Below are 25,324 nucleotides of genomic sequence, written 5' to 3'. Positions count from 1 at the left end.
TTTATTGATGAGGAATATTAATACATCAAAAAGGGCCTCATTAATGGGACAAGGCTTCATGTGATCAGAACGGTCAACAACTTAATAGAATGAAAAGTCCTAACTGGAACAAGTGAGTGGGGACATATTTTGATTTCGAGGATAAAAATTTGCCCGTCTGAAACAAACTTACCTTTTAAAATGGAAAGATGCTAATTTCTGTTATCTTTGGCATTTGCAGCACAAGCACTTTAATTAAAGAGCAGCACTGTTCTTACCCAACATAGAAAAAAAACATAGAAAAAGTCATAGAACACAACCAAATATAGAAGAAATAGAAATAATTTTTTTTTTCATTTATAATCGTTGTCATAGACAACCTAATGCGGCTATGAGAGGGAAAAATTTGTAGAAAACACTAAAAAAACAAGATGAGCTTTTTGAAAAACGATAAGATATTTACAAAGGATTTTGATTATATCTAACTGTTGTGTAGATCGTGAGTATTTCCATAATCTTTGAGTCGCCTGTAATGCTTCGAAATTGCTCGAATTCGAGCAACAGGTACACTAGTATCCATAAACAAGTAAACTACAACAATTTTTATTTTCTCCATAAGAATAACATGGGAATTTTAAATTAAACTATTTTTGAATTTTCACTGTGACCGTTAGGCATACAACAGCGCTTCAATATACTAAATTATTTATTTTTTTAAGCTCTACAAAACTGTTTAGAAAGAAATTGCAAAATGTTTTGTTTTTAGGGGAAAAAATGGGAAAAACACATTTTTACCCCATAAAACCCCTGTTCCCATATGGTCCGATTATGCTGGATCGCGAACTCGTTCGAATAAACGTAGGTTTACACGTTTGTACCAAATTTCATCAAAATCGGATCATTTTTGCTCGAGTTATCGCGCTAACGGACACACACACACACACACACACACGCACACACACACACACACACACACACATATATATATGAATTTGAACGGATGGTGTTTTTGGCCTCTAGGGACCTCAAAATGAAAAAAAATCGGTCCCGTGTCCAGGTCTTACCATGAGTATTACGGTAATAGCTTATTCCCTATATGGGAAATTCGCTAATACCAATAAATAATAACAATGGTAAGCTGTTGTGTTAACTATTTTATATTTTTGAAAGTGCAAGTGATTACACATTGGGATTATGCAAATATTGACTACACCAGAACTTATGTTTAGAAACAAAGTAAAAAAATAATTAAAAGAAGTATAAAAAGATATTACAGCTGGAAATAGTGGCATTGTAAATGATCATTTAATTTTAATAGTTTATGTAGAACATTTATTTTAAAACATATAAAGTAAATCATAAAGAGTGGTAATTTATCACAACAGTCCGTACTATCACACCTCACTAATAGCAAAACATTTTTAAGTCTTCAATCAGTTCACCAGCGCCTCAATCAATGACTCTGTAACAAAAAAAAACTGTGTTTTAGCATTAATTTAATAAACTTGGGCAACACATTCGATGTGAAGCCTACAGCATAGTTCACACTAGTAAACATACATATTGTATGTGGTACTATGGGGTTATTGCATGAAGTTTTGGCTGTTATTTTTTTATTTGTGTCACTATTACATAGTAAAATAGTTCCCTCTCTTATCCAGACTCTCAGGACCAAGGACAGTCCGGATAATGGTTTTCTGGTTAAACTGACGTCCCAAAAACTCATTAAAACTGATTGTTTAAATGCATACTGTATATACAGTATTTGACTAAAATGTAGTAGAGCATTGTATTTTGACACATAATCACTGTTCTCATATCTTTATTATCAAAAGAACAGTCGTTTCAGTAGAACGCTTACCTCCCACTTCCTGCCGACCTAGTCCGGTTAAATCGATGTGCTGATAAAAATTGCCCGGTTAAAGAGATTTAATTTCCACCGAGTGTTGTCTGGTTTAACCGATGTCCGGTTAAAAGGTGTCCGAATAAGAGGGAGTCTACTGTACCTTATCAAGTTATCATGGCTATTAAACATGGTAATAATGTTTGCAGCAAGGAAAATCAATTTTACTTAGCCTAAATACAAAGGGAAGAAGACTGATTCTGAAAATTACATTGCACTGCAACAGCAATGTTATGGAGGTAAAGTTCTGCAGAGAAACTTAAATGTATCCTATCCTATCAAATTTTCAGTTTCTATAAATTAATAGGCCTACTGACAATAGCTTCAAATTTATATAAAATATATTGAAGGAAACAGGCCTGCTTATTATTTATTAATCTGTTAGCCTATGGGTCTTTTTAAGAAGAGGGCCACCCGCCAATCTTTTACAGACCATTGTGGCGTTTAGGTTATGTTATGTTAGCTTATAGGCCTACCACATAGAAAAAAACCACGCACCTGTTTAAGCCGTGCATGCAGGACAGCAGGAGAGTCAGAGTGGTGGGGAAAGACACTTCGCCCCAACGACTTATCCCCACCACTGCTCCAGGCCCTTCCCCACCATCACCCTTCACCCCTACGTGCGCAAGACAGCCATGGTTCTGCGCTGGTTCTTTTGAAAGTGGTAGGCCTTAGGGCAATATCTATATCTATAAAAGAGGAACTATGTATATGTATGTGTATATATATTTATGTATATACGTTATGGACTCCGAAACCACTCGACATATTGTAATGAAACTTTCAGGCATTATTAAGCATCTTTCAAGGATGGTTCGAGTGAAGTTTGGTGCATATCTGTCAAAAGGGCTCTGCCCCAGAGGGTTTTAAGTGGGCCAATGTCAGACTTTTTGATCTACAATGTTTACAAATAAATATAATTTAAAAGCGGATGTTAACTTTCACCAACTGTTTTGTAGGTTTGAATAATTACAACATCCTTATATACAGGGTTAGTAAAAAGTGTGGAGACCCCTTGTTATTTTTTTAACGGCCCATACTAGAAAAACTAAACTCGGCACACCTTTATGGCATGTTATTAAGTACTTTTTGGGCATAACCGTCACTTGGTGTACATCCTCAAAATGGGGGATTTTGGGGAAAACTAAAAAATTTCAAATACAAAGACCTATCGAGTGACCCCTCATTTTGAAGGTCCTGCTAAAAGAAAACCAAAAACGCAAACTAGAGGTCTTTATCTCAATCCAGTAAAAAATGGCAGCCAATTGAAATTCTCAGAAGTTGAATTTAACTTGCAGCTTTTCAAGTCTGGAGACCCCCTGTAAATTTTGTAGCGGCTCACACTAGGAAAACTAAACTCTACACACCTTCTTGGCATGTTATGAAGTACTTTTTAAGCCTAATAGCCACTTGCTTACCAAACCCAAAATGAGGGATTTTGGGGGAAACTCAAAAGTTTTAAATGATAAGCCCCATCAAGTGACCACTCATTTTGAAGGGCCTGGTAAAAGAAAACTAACAACGCAAACTAGAGGTTTCTATCTCAATCCATTAAAAAATGGAAGCTGATTGAAATCTTTAGAAATTGGAAATAACTTGCAATTTTATTCAATTGGCTGCCATATTTTACTGTGTTAAGATAGAGACCTATAGTTTGCGTTGTTAGTTTTCTTTTATTATGACCTTCAAAATGAGGGGTCACTCGATGGGGCTTAGCATTCAAAATGTTTAAGTTTCCCCCAAAATCCCCCATTTTGGGTTTGGGAACTTATGAGAATTTCAATTGGCTGCCATTTTGTACTGAACTGAGATAGAGACCTCTAGTTTGCGTTGTTGGTTTTCTTTTACCAGGACCTTCAAAATGAGGGGTCACTCGATGGGTCTTTGTATTTGAAATTCTTTAGTTTTCCCCAAAATCCCCCATTTTGGGGATGAACACCAAGTGGCGGTTATGCCCAAAAAGTACTTCATAACATGCCATAATGGTGTGCCGAGTTTAGTTTTTCTAGTACGGGCCGTTAAAAAAATAACAGGGGGTCTCCACACTTTTTACTAACCCTGTATAATTCTGTAAGACAAACTTTTTACCAGAAAATTGTAAGTCGCAGAAAGGTGGGAGGGGTCTTAAATTAAAGTTCTTGACCCCAGGGACTCGGGAAAAATAGCAGATCTCCCATAAAATTACCAGAAAACGAGATATGACGTAAAATATCCACCATAAGAAAAGCATGGGGACTGAAAAACGTCTGCATTCTAATCAGCTGTTGCTTATTTATTTGTAATGTTTACATTTATTCCGAAAGTCAATGTTGTTAACTAATGTTTCAAAATAAAATTTTTTTTTTTTTTTAACTTAATTTTATTTTACAATCTGTTCAGTACTTTGAACAATTAGTAAAAGGGATGTAATCGTTTATTTTTTTGGTTTTCCGTTTTTTTATAATGAGTGAAGTAACTAGACAGGGTAGGGGAAGACCTGCAAGACGTGGAAGAGTATCCAGGAATTTAACTGACCCAAGAAATTCCGAAAGAGAACATCGTGTACGGCCTAAATTCGAAACATGTTGTTTCTCACAATATCCTCTAATCCTCTTAGCACTTGCATGCATTGCGGCGCATTTCACTTCGCAGAGGAGGCCACATGGACATTTCGACGCATGTTGCCACTATGGACTCATTAACATGCCACAACCACAATTAAATTACGAACTAAAAGTCATGTTTTTAGCGAATTTCCCATATAGGGAATAAGCTATTACCGTAGTACTCATGGTAAGACCTGGATGCGGGACCGATTTTTTTCGTTTTGAGGTTCCTAGAGGCCAAAAACACCATCCATTCAAATTCATATATATATATTGATATGTTTATGTTTATATATATGTATATATATATATTTATAAATATATATATGTTTATATATATGTATATATATGTGTGTGTGTCCGTTAGCACGATAACTCGAGCAAAAACATCCGATTTTGATGAAATTTGGTACAAACATGTAAACCTACGTTTATTCGAACGAGTTCGCGATCCAGCTTGATCGGACCATGGGAACGGGGGTTTACGGGGGGTTTTATGGGGTGAAAATTGATTTTCCCATTTTTGACCCAAAAAACATAGCAATTTCTTTCCAAACCACTTTGTAGAGCTTAAAAAAACAAATAATTTAGTATATTGAAGCGTTATTATACGCGTAATGGTTACGGAGAAAATTCCAAAAATTGTAAATTTAAAATTCCCATGTTATTCTTATGGAGAATAAGTAAACTGTTGTAGTTTGCTTGTTTATAAACATATTTTGATCAAATTTGGAAAATGTTTTTATTTCTTACTAACTATTAACATTAAAAAAAAAACAGTTTTACCCTCCCTGATGCAGCAAACCTAAGTATATGTTAAGCTAATTCTATTTAAATAGGGAATTCATGACGTCCATGTCACTGGCCCGGCCATGATGGAATTAGTACGTAAGAATTATGCTTATATTTAGTACCTATTTCGTACCAACAAAAAAAAATAGTACCCCACTCGGTACCGGATAACTAATTAATTTAGGATTCCGGGCCAGTGTTATGCTGGCCCGGCCATTTTCGAATTTGATCCTAATATATATACCATCATTTAGTACCTATTTCGTACTATTTTGTACCTCCATTAATATAATTTGTACCTCAAAGAAAACGAAGCTACGGGCCCGTTAACTGTACAGGTCAATGACCCCTCAGCCCGGCCATGTCGTAACATGTAGTTATAAGCTATGCTACTATTTAGTCCCTATTTCGTACTAGTTTGTACCTTCACTAAAACTAATTGTACCTCAAAGATATCCAAACTACGGTCCCGTTAACTGTACAGGACACGTGGCCCCTCAGCCCGGCTATGCCGTAACCTGTGGTTATAAGCTATGCTACTATTTAGTACCTATTTCGTACTATTTTGTACCTCCATTAATATCATTTGTACCTCAAACAAAACCAAGCTACGGGCCCGTTAACTGTACAGGTCCATGGCCCCTCAGCCCGACCATGTCGTAACCTGTGGTTATAAGCTATGCTACTATTTAGTACCTATTTCGTACCCCCATTAAAATAAATTTTACCTCAAAGATAACCAAGCTATTGGTACGCAAACTGTACAGGCCAATGTCCCCTCAGCCCGGCCATGTCACAATCTGTAGTTATGAGGAATGCCTTTATTTAACACCGGCTATTAAAATATGTCAAACTAACAAAAATAGTTTTTTATTAAAACGTGACAGGGGTTTTTTTTTTATTTCACGATTCTGAATCAACCACTTGACGGGTTTTCATTATTATTGTGTTGAAAGGAAGATAATTTTGAAAACTAGGGAATGTTGAAGCCATAATTTTAGTTTAGGGTTTTAGTTTTTTAGAAGATAAGTTTAAAATTTTAAAAAGTCTAGCAGCCGACGCTAACATTCCACATTCTAGAAATATTGATATTACTTCAGTTTTAGTTTACTACTAAATTCCCGTAGACCCTACGTAGGACGGGCCAACAGCTCGTTAAGTTTTACAACATAAATTAATTAAGAAAAAAGAAAGAAAAAATTAACAAAGTTGTGAACTTAATGTTGAATGATATAAAAAATCACCACGGTCCCCTCGCACCAAAATAGCCTAAACCTCGACACATTGATTACTTGGGTTGTATGAGTGGTACATATTTTTTAATATGAAGAACTAAATAGTTGGAGATAACCACCAAATAACTGCATCACTTGTTAATTATTGAATACTAAATAATAGCATACCTTATAACTAGAAACTGTGACATGGCCGGGCTGAGGGGTAATTAACCACTAACATTAACATGATTACACGTACAATATGTATTATAAGTAGCTTGTTTATCTTTGAGGTATTTTTTTTTTACCTAGTAGTTATAGTAGTTATAAGCTATGCTACTATTTAGTACCTTGTTCGTTCTTTTTTGTACCTGGTACAGTTCACGGTCTCGTAGCTTGGTTTTCTTTGAGGTACAAATTATATTAATAGAGGTACAAAATAGTACGAAATAAGTACTAAATGATGGTATACATATTAGGATCAAATTCGAAAATGGCCGGGCCAGCTTGTCACTGGCCCGGAATCCTAAATTAATTAGTTATCCGGTACCGAGTGGGGTACTATTTTTTTGTTTGTTGGTACTAAATAGTACGAAATAGGTACAGTACTAAATATTAACATAATTCTTACGTACTAAATCCGTCATGGCCGGGCCAGTGACATGGACGTGAATTAATGTTATATTTTTAAGTAGACATTTCAGTGTAAATCCAATTAGTCAAATGGAATTTCGCTTAGTCTGCAGGTTTGCTGCGGCGGGGGTATTACATTATTCTAACTTCATAAAAAAAACATAAGGCAATACTGTACAAAAGTGCAATGGCTTTTGCGTCGCTTTCCGCTACATAAAAAGAGACTCCGGGAAATGGGCCTTACTGCTTTAAAATTCAGGGACAAATTCATAGATATAGCCTATATATTTCTGACTTACTACTGCGAAATGTAGAGTTGCCTTCAAATGAACAATTGTGTCTAAATTAGGGGCTATGGCCCCTACCGGCCACGTGGGGTGTCATAGCTTATAATGTCATAGCTTATAATCGTGAATTTGTTCCATAGCTTATAATGTTGAAAATGTGGCATAGCTTATAATCAGTTATAAGCTATGCCACACTTTCACGAAAAATTATAAGCTATGCCACAATTTCTCTAAAACGTTATAAGGTATGACACATTTTCAGTTTCACATCTTATAATGGTCAAATAGTGGCGCAGCTTATAATTCCGATTCTGTTCTATAGCTTATAATCCTGATTTTGAGTCATACCTTATAATCCTGATTTTGGGGCATAGCTTATAATTGAAGAGAATGTTGCATTGTGGGAATGGCATCAGCTGCTCGCTTCAGTCAGGTCTACCATATACACGATATTTTATGGTAGGATACGATAATTATTGTAATTGACCGTACTGACAACTGCGATATCGTAATTTATAACCTAAACATTTATTTATTTAAATCTTTTAAACGATTTTTATACGAGAAATGGCAACAATTACATGCTATATGACAATGAAAATGCAAGAAATATTTATAGTGAGAAGTTAAAAGATATGAAAATGAAGTGAAGGATAACGGCATTGAAAATTAATGAATCTTGTCAATAGTCCGGCTGGTGTTGACAGAAGATCAAGAAGAGGAACAATAATTATTAATAAATTGTAAACATCAAAAAATTCCAAAACTATTGAGGTGTTGAAATCCAGTAAGTTGTGTTTTAATCCAATCCTGTTCCTAGGCCTTGTTATTCAAAGTAACAAAATGCAGTAGGCTATTATTTGCTTGAGCGTTATTAGGTTAAGTTAGTAGGTACAGTTGCCTAGCCTACTTAAGCTTAAGGTAGCTGTGACTCAAGTTACAGATTTCCTGTGACAGGCCTAAACAATTAACTTAATAAAAATATCAGTGAATGTATTCAACGGCTGCACTTTATTTTACGTCCTACACTCATTCGAATGAAAATATCGATTATTAGATTGTTTCATCCGATATATCGTTTGGTTAGTTAGGTTAGGTTAACCTTACCTAACTAACCAAATGATATAACTTATCTAATAATCGATATATTGATCGATATTTTCATTCGAATGAGTGTAGGACGTAAAGTAAAGTGCAGCCCTTAAGTTTTATGTCCTACACTCATTTGAATGGTTATTAAGTATTCGAGTAGGCCTAGGCCTATATTCGATATAAGTAGGCTATCAAGTTTGTATCATTTGTGTAACCTTTTTTTTTTTTTTTTTTTTTTTTTTTTTGTCCTAGGACGCTAGGCACGAGCCTGGGATTGTTTTTCACATTACTTCAGGCTAGACCTAGGGGTTGCGGCATTATCACTTAGATAAAATCCATTGGTGACTTGGCGGGGATCGAACCCGGGACCTCACGGACCGAAGTCCCGCGCTCTAGCCACTACGCCAGCTCGCTCCCCCATTTGTGTAACCTTAGAAATGGTAAGCGTGATAATACTGAGCCAAGAGATTTAATTTGGGTAGGCCTACAGTTTCTTAACTGGGCTACGCTAACTTAAGTTAATATATTTTATTGAACTACAGTATTGAATTAAAAATATTGATTAATAATAGATATTTTAAATATACCTCTAAGTTTATTATAAAATTAAATTATCATAACCTAACTTAACCAACCAAACTTGCTGATGGTGAAAAAATCGCATGTAGGTTTACTAATCGAATCGATAGTTTCAATAAAATTAGCGTAGCCCAGTTAAGAAACTGTAGGCTACCCTTTAACTTATTCTACCATCAATACTGTTAATACTATTCAATGAAATGGCGACGATACATATTAGGTATTTTAAGCCAAGTATGAATGGAAATTTAGTAGTCTATAAAATAACTTACAATAGGCAACGTCACAAAACTTAAGTTAGGTTAATTTTACACAGTAAACAAGGCAGCAAACCATGCAGTTAACTTATGGCAAAAAAACATGTAGGCTACCTAAGAAAATGAAATTGTGACACATACCTGAGTACATGAATAAAATTACAAATTAGGCAAGTAGGCCTATGGGTCAACTTTTTTCATATTAGCCCACCATACTTACAATTGATTGTAATTGGCAAAGGCAAATATCCTTGTATTATGTTTCTTTCATAACCTAAAATCAAATGAAAATTCGGTTTGAAGGTGTAAGGCAGGATAAATCTGAATAAGTTCGCGAACTAGCATGATCGGGCCATGGGACCGGGTTTTAATGAGTTCTATGCAGAGAAGGGGCAGAGGCCAAAAAATGGGGTTTTCTCATTTTTTACCCTTAAAACACAAAATTTATCAATTATTCTCTAGACCTTTCTAAAGAAATTTAAAAAAAATAATATGTCATCTATGTATCGTGTTGTGTATAGTGGAGTCTTGGATTAGTTGTCCGCTTAACTGTGTGTGTGTGTAAGTGTTCGCATAAAAAACTCAAGCTAACCGTTGCACCTATAGTGTTAAAAAATTGCACGAATCTTAATTATGACACCAATGGAAAGACACCATAAAATTTAGACGATTCCGTTCAGTAGTAATTATAAAACCCTCAAAATACATTTTTAAATTTGTCCCATAAGAATAACATTAGAAGCTACCTTCTTCTACTTTTTATTTGTTTATGTTTTGCGACCAACAAAAAGGTTAAAAATATTAAAATATATATATATATATATAGGCTATATTTATTTTTATAAATCAAACTTGAAAGCTTTATTTTATACTAAGCTATTAATGTTTTAATAAAAAACACACTTTATTAGTTATTAGTTTAGAGAACCAGTGGCCTTCGAGTTTTTAAGTTTTTATCTACCAATCCAAATATTTGTACAAAGAAAATATGCCCTACCTTGAGCTATAGTTCTATATTCTGTTTTTACTTTTAACAAGAAGTAGGCCTGAATGATGTTCACTGCCTATTTTTGTTCCAGGTAAATTTTCTTGTAAAGCTTGGAGCATTGCAAATGTTTGGTGTTAATGTATGAGAGTACTTCACATGTAAACAATATTGATGAAGTTGTCTGCTTATTTGGGGCCAAACAAGAAGGAGAGAAATTTTCTTGGAAAAGAATCGAAAGCAATAAAGATAAGTAAGTTTGGCTAAGTTATCAATATGATTAAAAAGCATTTTCAGTCCTTGTTTAACATTAACACGTTGACTGCTAACACCGACTCTAGTCGGCGTCGCTAGCACTTCAATGTGGCGCGCGCCGACAAAAGTCGGCACCAGACCAACAGAGATATATTGAGTCAGTGTGAGCTTAGCCTCAGACGGAGACGTTATAATCGTTGCCAGCCTGCCAGCTTAGAATGCGAGCTTTACTTTGGTGTAGGTTGGTACTAAAATTTCCCGTAAAATCCTGTCTGGCAATGCTTTCGTCCCGGTTTCGGGGATTTTTTCTCTTCAACCCACATTACAAAGACACTGGATACGGATCCGTGCAGTACTGCTACCTTTGGGTGTTTCAGTGAACTACATCCACTCTCGGGGTAACGCAGCACAGTCACCACTGCTCTTTTGTGATTCGTCAGACTGAAATATTTGAATGCCAATTGCGTTCGCTGATTCGGTTGCGTGCCGGGGCTTCGCCCGCCACTGGGGAGCACCTGTACGTTGTTTTCAGCAGTCATCATGTTAACTTATGATGTGCTGTGGCGGTTAAGTTTTTATATTTGGAAAAAATACACTTTAATCAACTTACAGCACTGTTCAAGTTTCAGAGTTACCTATGGTGACAGAATAATACAAGGCATGTTATTTAAGTAAGTACTGTTTTTAAATTTCTCCGTTTCAGTGCTGCGATTGGCATTTTGGACATTTGTGCTGTGTATGTGGATGTATTGGCAAGCATGTGCTGGAAATTCGGCACAAATCGGCTGTGTTTACATCCGGTTTAGAGCATTCAAAACGGTGCCGCCAATTGAGACTGCCGTCGCCTGTGAAGTTTGCGCTGTACCGGTAATTAGATTTTTAAGTGCTAAAGGTGTGAAAGCCATTTAAATTCATTGACAGATTAGTGAAGTGTATGGGGAGAAAATTATGAGTGGCGGAATGGTACCTACGCAGGTGGGTAAGGGCATTTAAAGATGGCCGCACCAACGTTCATGAGGAGCAACGCACAGGGTGGCCATACTGGCCATCTATCAAATTGTCATGGTGATTTCCAGGATGTGAATCCGTTATCTTCGGAACCGGAGACTTACGCTGTACAACTACACCAGTCTAAATATGTGGAAAGATCAAGTTATTTGTTTATAGTTTATTGCCCCCACACAACTGGTAACAATAAAGTAGTTTCACATCTTTTTGTGGTAAAAAAATGTTAATACCAGCACAGAATTAAATTAGTTATTTTTCCCCAACACCCATTAAACCTTAGATACATCGATTGCTCATACATAGGAGCTTGAACAAAAACAATTATACTAGTTTGATGAGACACCGTGCTTGTCAGATCATGTGAAATGAGAAAGGCTACTATCTTATTATAGGCTAGGCATATTAGGAATATAAGTGACAGTTTGCGGAAAGTTTAGGTACAGTCCTAATCATCACTTTTCTTTATGTTTTTTGGGTCGCTGAACACAAATATGAGGTTTGCTGACAGATATTTTGCCCGGAACATTGGTTATTTTGTGAAAAACCTTAAAATTTGGGCACTTTCTTTGGTTTTTCGGGCAAATCTCGGTAAGTATGGGTTTTTGATAAAATCCTGCTTTATAAAATTAAAGATGACAAAATTTACTACAAGTTTCCTGTGTAATGTTTGTTTCTACGACGAACCGTTTCGCCACTAGAGCACACTAAAAAAGGCCAGAAGTACAAAAAATTAAAAACATTGCTAAATGCTGCCGTTTTACATTACGTTTCCATGGAAACAACCCATGTTACGATAATTTTAACTATTTATTCATGATAACAAACTGAAACACACTTAAAAATACCCCCGCCGCAGCAAACCTGCAGACTAAGCGAATTTCCATTTCCCTGATTTGATTTACACTAAAATGTTTCCTTAGAAATATCACATTTATTCCCTATTTAAATTAATGTTTAACGAGTACTTAGGTTAGCTGCAAAAGGGAGGGTAAAAATGTGTTTTTTTAATGTAATAATTTGGTATGAAATGAATGCATTTTCCAAATTTGGTCAAAATATGTTCATAAACAAGCAAACTACAACAGTTTACTTAGTCTCCATAAGAATAACATGGGCATTTTAAATTTACAGATTTTTGGAATTTTCTCCGTAAGAAGGACAAGAAGTGTTTTAGTTCTTCATCAGAATTCTTAGCGATGCTGATACGTTGAAACAATCTGTTGGGGTTTACGAGTAACAATTCTCTACTTTCATCGCGTTATTTACTATGGCAAGTGGCTGGACACGGTCTACTCATCTGAATTTGACGTTACCAAAGTTAAAAGTTATCTACAACTCTTTTAATGTATTTAATCCTTTTTTCTCAGCCACTATAGCAGTCAACCCTGTGGCCAGCAACATCCCTGTGCTGAGAAAATGAATGGGGGATTTGTGGGAACGGGAAATGTTCCAGCAGTCAGTCATACATCTTGGCATAGATTTATCAAGTGCGTTTCAGTTCATTATCATGAATAAATAGTTCAATTTATCGTAACATGGGTTGTTTCCATAGAAACCCAATGTAATACCTTTGTAAAATGGTTAGGGTTTATTTTCATTTTTCGTTTTGCCCAGCATGATCGGACTATGGGAACAGGGATTTATGGGGGGTTTTATGGGGTAAAAATTGGCTTTTCCTATTTTTGACCATATAAACTTAAAATTTAGCGATTTATTTCCATGCCATTTTGTAGAGCTTAAAAAAACAGTTTAGTATATTAAAGCGTTGTTATGCGCCTAATGGTTACGGAGAAAATTCCAAAAATCTGTAAATTTAAAATGCCTATGTTATTCTTATGGAGACTAAGTAAACTGTTGTAGTTTGCTTGTTTATGAACATGTTTTGACCAAATTTGGAAAATGCATTCATTTCATACTATATTATTACATTTAAAAGACAACACCTTTTTACCCTCCCTTTTGCAGCAAACCTAAGTACTCGTTAAACTTTTATTGAGCGGAGCGAGCGAAGCTCTTTGGGATCAACTTCAATGCAAACAATATAACACCATCACTCAATAACGGCTGAACACATTTCAGTCAAACTTAACAAGACTACTTAGACTAATAATGAGATGGTTTGTAAACAAACAAATTTCAATTAGATAATGCTAATGCAATTTAAAACGAACTTAAAATTTAAAATTTTTAACATTGGGCTTATGGGACTAAAGTAGCTATGACAGTTTTTTTGTTTACAAGAAAAATGTAAACAAGAGAATCATAAGGTATTTCTGAACTTTCTATACTTTTCTTTTAAACGATTTTAAACCATTCCTATGATTTTAATAAATAAGAAAATGCCGTTAAAACATTTTTTTAAGGCACGGAATTCACTGAAAATCGAGAAAATATACTGAACTACTTTCTCAATGCGCGGAGCATAAACAAGGAGCGGAGGGATACGGACCGGTGACTACTTTCTTGGGAACCTATTTGTGTTGCCAGCTGATTAGAAACAGCCAATGTTAGAAATCAGGATTTAATAAGCGATATATCGAACCGCATCGAAATCGGTATCTAATCCGATAATACCTCATAGGTTATATTATGTTTAATTACATCGACGGTACAGTAAGTTATTACACTTATTGATAAAACGCAGATTGAACACTGATTTAGGCATGTGGGGAGGTAGGTCGGGGTTTATGAGTATTCGTGACTACATTAAGTGTTTTGAAGTAAGGTTAGATTAGGAAGGTATAGTGTAGGTTATAGGTAGGCGATCGGGTTGTTTATTTGTGTTGCACCATATAATTTTTTAACTTTTGGAATGGAATAGTTGGTTAAGGTTAAACGGGGAAACGATTTCAAAAATGCTTGCATATGGTCTTAACTTAACAAACCATCTACAGTATTCTAGCTTTGACTTTATATAAAGTCAATGATTCTAGCAAATTATTACATACTGACAAAAAGAAAAGAGAACATTTGGATTTGTACCTTTGACCATAGCAAAACTAACATATAATTATGGAATGTGAAAAGTTGTATATCATTATATACTATTCTGTAATATTAATAATTGTTCGGCAAATCCTCATTTTAATGGCTCGGCTGAAAATGGAATCTGCATTTTGTGAAACAGTAATTTGGTAACAATTCAGTTATTTCAAATGTTGATAACAGTAGCCCATCCTATACAAATACTGTTATTTGATTGCCAAGCCACGGACTATACATACGTCCAGTTACAACCGTTGATAAGTAAACCTGGGCTTATAGAAGTACACTTTTAACCACGGTATGGATAATTAATTGTCTAGGCCTGTCCAGAAGTAGGCTACTAATTTCTAATTATATTATCTACATTGTATATTTAAGGCATGTCTTCCCTACTTATTATATTATTCTGTTTTCACTTAAATCAGCTGAATGCGATTTTACTTATTACTTATGTTTAGGCCTACATTCCAGCCATTTTATGTTGCACGGTTGAATTTAAATGTCAAATATCCCCTCCTGTTGTTATACTTTAATACTCGTTTTTTTATAGTTACTGTTTTTTTTATACTTAAATACTTTAACCGATTGTAAGGGTGAAAAATGTAGCCGTTGCATTTGAATGTTAAATTACCTTTCTCATTTTTATACTTTACTTTTTGGATGTTAATATCAGATTCCAACTACTGTAATATTTTCCTGGTCAAAACTACCATAATGCACTTCTCGAAGAGGTAAATTTGAGTTATTATAATTTTAATCTTTAAAACCAGCATTAGTAAATAAATCTATTGACCTTTTTACATTTAGTTACTTATACAAATATCAAATCACGTTTGTTCCGCTCAACTGGCTTTCACCTCTCTGAAAGCAACCCTAGTTTAAATAGGGAATAAATATGATATTTCTAAGGAAACATTTTAGTGTAAATCCAATCAGGGAAATGGAAATTCGCTTAGTCTGCAGGTTTGCTGCGGTGGGGGTATTTTTAAGTGTGTTTCAGTTTGTTATAAATAGTTAAAATTATCGTAACATGGGTTGTTTCCATGGAAACGTAATGTAAAACGGCAGCATTTAGCAATGTTTTTAATTTTTTGTACTGCTGGCCTTTTTTAGTGTGCTCTAGTGGCGAAGCGGTTCGTCGTAGAAACAATCATTATATAGGAAACTTGTAGTAAATTTTGTTATCTTTAATTTTACAAAGCAGGATTTTATCAAAAACCCATACTTACCGAGATTTGCCCGAAAAACCAAAGAAAGTGCCCAAATTTTAAGGTTTTTCACAAAATAACCAATGTTCCGGGCAAAATATCTGTCAGCAAACCTCATATTCGTGTTCAGCGACCCAAAAAACATAAAGAAAAGTGATGATTAGGACTGTACCTAAACTTTCTGCTAACTTTCCTAATATGCCTAGACTATTAGTATTATAAATGTGAAAGTTTGTGCGTTTGTTTGTGTGTTTGAAGTTCAATCACGTGTTGATTACTGGATGGATTGGGCTCAAATTTGGTATGATGATAGCTCACATTCACAATTAACATAGAGGCATATTTTTATCTCAAAAATCCTTTCGGGCTCCGCCCCAGTGGCTCTAGAGTTTCCCATGTTAACCTTATGAGTACTCATATTTAAATGGAATTAAAGAATTTAGTCAGCTGTTTCAACTAAAAAGGTTGGTTCTATGATATGCAAAGGCATTTAAAGTTATAAGATTTACCAACAGGATGCAGCACTATTATTTTTTTTTCATTTATGAAAACAGCTAATTTGAACTAAGCAGCAACAAAAAACTGTGATACACAATGAGAACTGTCTGTTTACAGTTATGTTTATGTTTTTTAATTTCACGAATAATTTGTGATATTTTGTGAATCTTTAATAATTAATTTTTTCTTTTGTTTGGGTGAGGTGGTAGAACACTATGGCTATGGTAGATGTGTAAAACTATATTCATAGACAATAGAGTAAATATAGACAGTCAAAGAAAGGTTTTGCAATCTGCCGCTAGAGCGTTTTTGCCGTTTGATATCAGTTATCAGTATTCGATCCAGTGTCGTCGTCGACTACTTGCCAGCTGTTACCAGCACTACCACTCTTGCAAACGAAATGATTACTATTCGCTATTGTTATCTTCTGCAATCGCGTCAAAATCATGAACATCTTCCGCGGCCGTATATACAATCGTCTTGCGCGATCGCAGAAAAGACGTGATCATTCTCCCCGTGGTCCGTGGTCACGAAAACGTCGTCTAGCACAGTCGCGGTTTCAGAACATCTCCCGCGGTCGTATAGACCCATCATCCATCGTCTTGTGCCGTCACGGAAACTTGATCGTTGTCTAGCGCGATTGAGGTAAAATCATGAAATTTACCGACTTTGATATCAAAATAAAGACTAAATCCCAACTTTTCAAGACCATTTTGAAATTCAATACTAATACCTGACTTTCCCGTTTTCCCTGACTACTAGACATCCTGGTTAAATTTTATTTTGACCTTGCAAATATAAAACAAAACCTTCCAATAAACCACTTCCTAAAATTATGGATTAATAAAGAAAAACTTTGAATCATTGTAATGAAACTACAAAAGTATAACAAATATATGTTTAAAAAAAAATACAATAAAATATGGCATTTAAATTAATTTACTGCTTAATATTAAATAAGTCAGTAAACTCCAATTCCGGGGGATTCCTCCAAAGTTGTCAACACTAACTCCCAACTACCAAGTTGTTATGGAAACGGTCACTAGCACTTGATGCTGCAGCGGCGTGCGCCGTAACTACACATTACCCCTGGCGGTCGGCGCCGGAATATACGCTAACCGCAGCACAGCTGGCCACTCTACTCCTGCCCAGTATGGTCAGACCAACTAGCACATGGTTTTATGAAGCCGTACTTGGGCTACCGCTGTATGGTTTCATCATGACATGTATTTCAATCATTCACTGGGTTATAATTTGTATGTATTTGAATGGATACATTTAATACTTAATTGATAAAAGTCTATGAAAACCGTTTAGTGCTCTATGGTCTTCTATAGTGCTATGGTGGACACAAGAGCGTAATCTGATTTGGTTCTACAGTACTTTACTTTACTTTAATTTTAATAGTAGCATGCTGTTAGCAGGTTTGTGCTGTGCTGGGCAAGTGTGTGCAATATCCATGGAAAAATTATGTTGAATCCTCTCACCTTGTGCAAGGATCCTTTAAGTCAATCTCAATTTCTCTTGCAGCAAAGTCCAGGACAAATTAACCACCAAGCTAACAAGACACCCCTTTCTCTATTTAGTTTTGATAACAATTTTGAGTTATTGTTTATTTGTTTCAGGATATCATGACAGAAGAATGCAGAAGGGTTGCTCAGCTATTAACTTCGCCTTATAATCTTTATTTATTTCAATTGTGTTGTAAGAAGTATTTTTTAAACAGTAAAACTTTCTCCAATTTATAGACTACCTAATATGATTCATTGTTGTGTTTTATTAAGGTCCTTACCCTTATCTAAAAATATTTTATAAACCAAAATGTTTAATGTTGTTTGCCTATTATTCTTGATGAAACATTAAAATACACTCCATTATTGAGCCTAATCATATTGATTTTCTACTTTAAAAAAAGTAAGTAACACAACCAAGACCAGTCCTTAAATAAAAGTACTTCATAATTATCCCAGTAAGACATAATGGATTTCCAAATTCCTCCCTAGGAGTTAATCTGCATCCGGACAACCAAATTTTTAAGATTATTATATTTAAAGAATAGGCTTGCTAATACAAATATTATGTTCATTTATAACTTTTTTCTCATTATCTATACATAAAATTGATTAAAATATGTGAATGCGACTATTATTACTGGTGGGGAGGGGGCGCCACAACCACCTTTGCTCCAGGCGCTGCCAACCCTAGGGATAGCCCTGATATTTACCTTAGGCGGCCTAAGGTAAATATCAGGGTTATCCCTGATTATGCGGCCTAAGTTAGGCCCCTTTTATGCTCAAGTTTGGGTTGCAACTAATGCTTGGTGTGTTGCCCAAAACAAGCGACAAGCAAAATTTAAATTTCTTTCTTTTGTACCGAATGTGATGCAATATAAACAGCAAATTAGAAACGCAAATCCAGTCAGCTGATTAGACATAGGCGACTTACCCAACGGCCCTATGACGTGGTGGGGAAAGCTTCTAGCCAAGGGTCTGTCTCAGTGACCAGTGTGTCTCCAACCTTCCTATGCGTGGGGTGAGTTGTTAAGTGGAGTCGTGCAAATCAATTCGTAGTTTGCAGTGTTAGTTGGCAAAAATTTAATTTTCAAACCCTAAAGCCTATATCCCGCAGGGATATATTTTTTTGGAATTAAATTAAGTTAGGAAAAACTCATTTCATCCTCACCAACTTATACATACCGCTCCCGAAATTTCACGTCTTAGTTCAACCAAAATTCAATTTGTCCGCATTTTGGAAAAAAACTCATCCGTATTATCTCTGATTCCTTAAGTGTTTTGTGTCTGACGTCCAGTTGTAAGTAACTATATATTATTTATTGTATTAGTGTTATAATTACTCTTAGTGGGTCGTACAAGCCGTTACATTTTATGTTATGTTTTGGCCTCCTGTTCTTGAGCACATGTTTTCAGATTCAGATACTGATAAGTACATTTTGTATCCATTTTAATCTAATTAATTGGTATTGATACATAGTCAGTGATATTATTTTTTATTCAAAAAAAAAAAAATAAATGTTCAATTATTTGTGATAAAATTAACGTAATTTGATTAAAATGTTTGTATTATAATCGTCATTGCACACACATTGTTCCCATAACACAGTATTATTCCAAACAAAAGGTTACAAATGTATAATTGCCAATGGTGAAATTAATTGGAAAATTTAATACACTTGGAAGGGCTGCAGGTTTGATTCTGGCTTGCGATTGTAGTTAGTGGGAGTGTATTCCAATATAGACGTATCCGCCATAACACTCTTTAGCTATAAATAATAAATAATCTTTCATACGATTGCCTTGAGTTACGTACAGTTATACTGTAACAAATTGGACAATGAGATCTACACTTCAATTTTATAGTCTTTCAGGGTGGCTATAGTGACGTGGAAATGTCAGGGAATATTAAATATCTGGAAAAGTCAGGGAATTTTGTCATAAGTCAGGGAAAATTGTAAAATGTTTAAAATAATTAAAGGTCGATCTGGTGAAAGTACGTATGCCGTGTCACGGAAAACTTAAAAATATGTTTGTACAAATAAATTTTGTGTTTTTGTACAAATTAAATTTTGTTATAAACTGTGTATCATCTTATCAAACTCTGTTTAATTTTATTAAAGCAAGCTGCAAAGTTTAAATATAAGCTACAAGCCTGTATCTATAGATTTTATGTATTTTTTTTCATGTCAACAAACATAAGATATTCTTCAGATAAAGATTAGTCCTTTTGAAGATTTAGTTAGTATTAAAATTGTAATTTTGAATTTGTCGATCAGGGAAAGTTTTAAAAAATCATGGAATCGCCAGGGAAAAGTCAGGGAATTTTTCAATGTGATTTCACTAGACAAAAAAAAACTAGCATTTGTCTTTGGATTTTGTGAGTGTTGGAACGTCTCAAACATTAAAATTTCAAACCTTAATGTCACTGTCGCGGCTATATTGTAACCGCGCCAATCACTTCATTCCTCTACCGAGAGGTTCGATATATGAGTGAAAATTTAAAAACATACGTTTTCATGTCCCTGACCTTTTACTTCGTAGATACTGGATTTGTAGTTTATTATTATGTGTTTTAATATTTTTGGGACGGGGGCAATATCTTACACACATTTATTTGGTTTTAAATAGGTTCTAGGTATTTTTTCGTATTTTTAAAGTCTCGAAATTCACGACCATGACGTGTCCCTAGGGTACATTTTCCAACTTTCACGCTGTTTTTAGGCTAATTATTCATGCCGAAATATATAAAGCCATATTTTTATGTCATCAATGGTTATTCAACTTACAAAAAAGAAGCACATTATAATTTTATTGTCATTGCAAACTGACCACCATGACAAAATAAGTCTGTCCCTCGATTTGGCGTCACGACCATTTGGGAAAAATTTTCTACTTTGGAGCACGACAGTGGCAAGCCTTGCGTCGATGGAGTCAGTTGGTTTTAGAGACTAGTTCGGGGTGTACGTCAGGATTGTAGTGCCGGTCGTTTCGAGTTGAAAGGAGGAATTACAAGATTAATAAAGGAAAGATTGTGTTTTTTAGCGAATTTCCCTATAGGGAATAAGCTATTACCGTAGGTCTCATGGTAAGACTTAGTCCCGGGACCGATTTACTTTTTCATTTTGATGTTTCTAGAAGCCAAAAACACCATCCGTTCAAATTCATATATATATATATATATGTGTCCGTCAGCACGATAACTCGAGCAAAAATGATCCGATTTCGATGAAATTTGGTACAAACTTGTAAACCTACGTTTATTCGAACGAGTTCGCGAGCCAGCATGATCGGACCATGGGAACTGGGTTTTATGGGGGGATTTATGGGGTAAAAATTGGTTTTTCTCATTTTTGACCCTCAAAACATAAAATTTCCCAAATTTCTTCTAGACCATATTGAAGAGCTTAAAAAAACAAATAATTCAGTATATTGAAGTGTTTTTGTATGGTTATTGGTTACGGAGAAAATTATAAATTAAAAATTCCCATGTTATTCTTATGGAGAATAAGTAAACTTTTGTAGTTTGCTTGTTTATGCATATATTTGGATCAAACTTGGCCAATCGATTTATTTTATACTAAGCTGTTAATATTTTACTGAAAAACACACTTTATTACCCTGTAGGCAGCAAACCTAGGTACTCGTTAAACCTAATGTTATTTGAATAGATTTAATTGAAAATCAAATCAGGCAAATGGAAATTCGCTTAGTCTGCAGGTTTGCTGCGGCGGGGGTATTGTAATTTTAGTGTGCCCATGACCGTACATAGTCATTCGATGAAGTAGACATGGTGTTAATTTTTGTTTATAAGATATTTCAATTGCTAGATTAATCTAGAAGTCCACTTTGTATCCTCGAACATGAGGTGCAGGGCAACCGCCAGAACAGAGCCAAATAACACGTAATTTCACGACCAAAGTTTGACGACCATCGCGGGTTTTTTCACGACCAATCTAGCCTTATGGATTATAGTGTGTTTGGTCGTGACAATAACTTTAATATAATTGTAAATTGAACAGTTTAGTTTAATTGAAACACAAATTTTTATTATAACTAACAGTATAATTGAAGGATTGTTTGGAAAGATTTAGATTATTTCAGAAAATTCACGACCGTACCGCTTGTCCCTGACCATCACGTTTATGATTTCTATCATAAATTAATTTAAAAAATTAAAATATCGTCATATTTTAATGTTTTATACAAAAAAGAAGCACACCTCTATACAAACATAAAGATTTTTCGGGTCTCAGGTAAGTTTTTTCGGAGTTATACAAACTTAAAAAGATTTTAATTTTTTTTCAATTTTTTGAGTTTTTTATTTTTTTCTAGAAAGACCAAATATACCAAAAGCTCAGTGACCTTTTTATTGTATAATGGTCATAAAATTAAATTAGTTTATTGCAAAACATAGTTCTAAAAATAATATTAACTATTTTTAATATTCATTTAAACGTCTGTTATGGTCGTGACAGGATTTTGTGTTTTTCCACTAAAGATGCTCTTTTAAAAAAAACTACCAAAGATATTGCGTTACCATGGACATTTTATGAAACTTAAAATGTTAATGAAATAAAAATAATAATAAAAGTTTTGAAAAAAGGGGGGAAAAATTTGCAAAGTGCTTTTCCTGAAAACGTACGTTTTAAATTTTCACTCATATAGTAGTGATAACATTAATGGCAAATATATTAGGGTAAAAGGCCATACATTTCGTAACACATCACCTTTTGTCATCGTTATATTATAATTATATTCTCCACTGAAGTTGTTTTTAAATATATGGAATTAATTGTGATTTATTTACTGATGATTACCTTTAACCTTTGGTATTTCAATCCTAGCATAAATATAGTTCTTTCAAAGAGTCGTAATTATAACCAATAAGAATCCACTACAAAAGATACACCTTGGGTGCACCACTAAGTTAGTTTAGTGTGGTAGTGTGCAAGGTAGAGTCAGTGTAGTCTTAAGATTGTTTTCAGCCTTGGAAGAACTAAACACTACCAAGAACCCCCTTAGGACTTCTGGGGGTAATTTTATTCCACAGGGCCCACTAAATTTTTATTTAACATAAAGCTTCCACTGCCAACACTCTGTTGTAATATTTTTGTTCACTTAGTTCTTCCAACCCAGCACACAGGGGCAACCAATTTGTAAAGAACCAGTCAGTCGAGAGGTATTTGAGAGTTTACGAGTAAAAGTATATTTGAATATTTATATATTAAATATCTTGTTAGAAATCCGTTTTTTTCTTTACACTTTTACTTAGTACTGAATCATTTAATCAATACAAATAAAATCTTAAATTAACTTATTACATTACTACATTATGACTATTTTGGTAACTAAGTGCCTTCTTGTGTCAAGTTTTGCTAATGACGTAGTCGAGTTCAGTATGGATTTTAGAATTTTAGTATTGTTTATAAATACTTGGATATATATCATTTTTGATATTACAGAAATTACATCAATGGACAAAACTATTGTCTAACGTATGTTTCCGATCTTTGGGAAGAATATTTTAATTTTTCTTGCAATAAAAAATCATGCTTGGGTTACTTTTTAACATAAAAGTTGCATTAACTTTTGAAACATAATGTTTACAGAAATGGGGGTTGCACTGTTTTGTAGTTCTTGTCCTGTGACACTGACCGCTACATGACAAGATCGTTTTATTTGGCTAAATGAAGGCGTAAACAGTGAAATAATAAGAAACAAATTGTAAACAAAACATGACCTCTATAATCTACATTGCACCGTACAGAAATAAAACTAAAATTTGGGCTTAAGCTGCTCCATAAGTATGACAAATCTAGTAAACATGTTTTGATCATAGATCAAACATTAAGTCCCTTAGAAGATTTGTCATTCTTGTTTGAAAAGCTGAAGCCAATTTTATTGCTATTCTATGCCAACTGTGTAGAGGTTGTGTTTTTTTTACAATATGTTTCTTAATATTGTTATTTCAGTTATTTAAAACCTAATTTAACCAAATAAAACTATCTAATCATAAAAATAACTGGTCTCCTAGTTATATAACCAAACAGTAAAGCACAAATCATAAAACTACCCTAATATAATAGAAACAAGATTTCGTTTACACTAGCGATCAGTGTCGACGTACATGAAATAGACACGAAAAACAAGCTTCAAAATCAACAATGGGAAGAGAAGTCTACTTATGTTGCATAGTCTACGGTTTTATCTATGAAAAAGTATTTTTACACCGGTATTACACAATATTACAAAATAAATATTACCTATACAATAGTTATCATGCATAGCATAAATAAGCAACACGAGCAATATCAAACTTATGATAATATATTTCAGCTTACATAATTAAAGTAAAACAGCAGATACAACACATTATTCTATTATTCAACAAAAACCATTTAATATATACATATATTACATATGTCGTCCAGGAGTAAAAAAAAACTTGAAATACTTTTGGTTTTGCTACGTTGGCTGCACTTAACGCGACTTCTTATTGCCGAGTAGCGGCTGCTAGTCGATACGATAATTTGAGGACCATTGCACGATAATTTTTTTGTCTACTCAGGATCGATCAGCTGTCCCATCCGCTATGACGTAATTCCCGCGCGTTATAAGCTATGCCACGTTTTTAAAATTATAAGCTATAGAACAAACGAGATTTTATAAGCTGCAGCACATTTGAGCTATGCCATTATAAGTTATGCCACATTTTAAGGAAACCGTTATAAGCTATGCCTCATTTCTACGATTATAAGCTATGGAACAATTTAAACTTTCCATTATAAGCTATGCCACATTTTCAAGATTATAAGCTATGCAACAAATTCGCAATTATAAGCTATGACATTATAAGCTATGACATCGTACCACAGGCCACTAGTTCTGTATTAAAGCATTAGTCATGATTTGAAATAGTGCCACAGTGTTTCTACAGAGTGCAGCACAGAAAACTATATTTTACTTTTGAATAAGTCCAAATGTATTAAACCCCAATCGCAGCACACCTGTGCACTTAACAACGTTTAAATTCTCCAATGTTAAATATTAAAACATAAAAACCTTTATCAAAGTAGTATAAACAATAAAAGGGATGACTTTTTTAAAATTTATGACAGCTAATTTGCAACCAAAAGGTGAGTGAGCGTAGCGAATGAACATCAACCTAGAGGCGAGTTAGCGTAGCGAACGAGCTAACCTGAAAACAAGTGAGCGCAGCGAACGAGCTCCAACCTAAAGGTGAGTGAGCGTAGTTCAACCGGGACGTGATTGAGCCATGCGAATACTTATGAAGTTAAACGGGGCAAAGCCCGTGGGTATAGCTAGTAGTTTTTAACAAACAAGGTAAGCCTATCATTAACAATTTTTTTAGCTTTCAGCGAATTTCCCTATAGGGAAGTAGCAATTACCGTAGTTGGGACCATGGTGGAAGTAAATAATAAGTTTATTACTTATTATTATTTACTTCCACCATGTTGGGACGGTTTGTAAGACCTGGGACTGATTTACTTTTTCATTTTGATGTCCCCAGAGACCAAAAACACCAT

At 34.5% G+C, this 25,324-nt stretch overlaps 1 long non-coding RNA gene across 2 annotated transcripts; it reads left to right on the top strand.

The window, feature by feature from the left end:
* The first annotated feature begins 7,909 nt into the window (after positions 1-7,909).
* Positions 7,910-18,015, top strand: LOC129000915 (uncharacterized). Of its 2 annotated transcripts, XR_008491371.1 has the most exons (3): positions 7,910-8,183; positions 10,404-10,562; positions 17,889-18,015. It is a non-coding gene; the product is annotated as an uncharacterized LOC129000915 (long non-coding RNA). The 2 variants fall into 2 exon arrangements; XR_008491372.1 differs by lacking the exons at positions 7,910-8,183; positions 10,404-10,562 and adding an exon at positions 11,328-11,431.
* The last annotated feature ends 7,309 nt before the right edge of the window (positions 18,016-25,324 follow it).

The sequence above is a fragment of the Macrosteles quadrilineatus genome, unplaced genomic scaffold (genome assembly GCF_028750875.1).
Source record: "Macrosteles quadrilineatus isolate MER2022 unplaced genomic scaffold, UCM_ALF_1.0 Scaffold_8__2_contigs__length_117827958, whole genome shotgun sequence".
Classification (NCBI taxonomy): Eukaryota; Metazoa; Arthropoda; class Insecta; order Hemiptera; family Cicadellidae; genus Macrosteles; species Macrosteles quadrilineatus.
Note: the sequence above shows the minus strand (reverse complement) of the source record. Positions and strands in the feature narration are given on the sequence as shown.